Source organism: Argopecten irradians, chromosome 11 (genome assembly GCF_041381155.1).
Source record: "Argopecten irradians isolate NY chromosome 11, Ai_NY, whole genome shotgun sequence".
Classification (NCBI taxonomy): domain Eukaryota; kingdom Metazoa; phylum Mollusca; class Bivalvia; order Pectinida; family Pectinidae; genus Argopecten; species Argopecten irradians.
Genome location: NC_091144.1, coordinates 28,934,159 through 28,935,821, shown reverse-complemented (window position 1 = coordinate 28,935,821; position 1,663 = coordinate 28,934,159).

Below are 1,663 nucleotides of genomic sequence, written 5' to 3'. Positions count from 1 at the left end.
TTTAGTGTTTTGGGTAATTATTTAGGATCTTGTTGCCTTAATATTTCAACATGGTAGCGTTTAGTATGAATACACTGTATCAGAAAGCATGAGACAGTGTCGCCTTCAATTGACTGATTGCCAGGCAGTATGTAGCCATGCCTGGTGTTCGCAAACACGTGTGTACCTATTCAATGTTGTAACGAATATTGTAGTACTGGTATACACTATACAAAATGCTAAGTCATATGCGGTACTCACATATGGTTTGATTGACAGCTGGCCATCCCTCAATCCAGACTTGGTTATAGTGAGATAAAACTGTTCTGATTTTTTTACTCTCGATTTGAATCCTGTGAAATCTGAAACAGAAATGCTACAGCTAGACATTTTACAAAATTAGGTCACTGTGACTTATTTCAGACAATAAGTTATGTTCTTCAAAATGTTTTATTTCTAACATATAAATGCATTATAATTCATAAAAAATCATTCAAAAATTTCATTTCGTTCCAACAAAACTGGACAAAACAGAAAATTGCCCATCCTGTTTAACCCCCCCCCCCCATAACACACAAGGGACTTGATTAGAAAAAAAATTGTCTAAACATACTGAATACAATTTCGTTAGTCTAACAGTTTCTTACAATCATACATAATTTTTTTTAATGCCTAAAGGTGCCGAGTGCCTGTTCCTATTCTTTGTCTGTAAGCTTTAAATTGAATTTGACATGTCAAATCTAGTCAGGTTTTGGATTACCAGTCATTTAAATTATCCAAATCAGACTGTAAACATCCTGAAATATTGCCCCAACACCATTAAAATGATACTTGGAGTTTGCATACCTTTTAGTGTTTGTTTTGACAATTAAAGATAAATCATATACAGTATAAAAGGTAAGATTAAAATAATAATGGACCTAGGATTGAACCTTGTTGTACACCATTAATTTTGTAGATTCTCTGGTACCAATTAAAACAACGAAAATTAAACCAAGATAAAGAATTCTGGTCACATCCATCTGATTTCACTTTTTCTCAGAAAGGCAGTATAATCTGAAAAAATAGAAGTTTTCTAATCAACAAAAAACACGAGACTGTAACAATACGCCTTGTCAAATTTTCTGTAATTTTCTACTGTTAGTGGCCATCTTGGGTTTCGAATCGACCCAAAAATTAACAACGCTTTGTCGGGACCTTGTTAGTTGGACTCGGGCAAGTTACAGCAAACTCCCGATGGCAAAACTTGAGAAAAGGTTTAAAACATGAAGAACATTTAGGTTAGATGTGTGTACATGTATGTCCTAAAATTAGTACCTATACATGTATATGTAACAGTGTTTGCATCTAACAGATAAACATTTACTGAAAATCAATATACATAATGTTAGTCTTTGTATCAGCTTGCGATGATATAAAATATTGTTTACTGTTAATGAGCTCGCGATCGGAGTGTGTCAGTTGCACTTAATGTTTAAATACAGACTCGTCATACCCTGATGAAAGCTCCTTTAATTTACAGATCGGTCATTCAGTATAGACATGGAGGGCTGTCATAATACGTAAATGTATGCCATAAAAATGGAAATAAGATATTTCCGTATGGTGACAGTCCCCTTTGAGGTTTTCTGTCTGCTCAACATCGATATTCATTCATTGATATAGATTGAGAATTCGACTATTT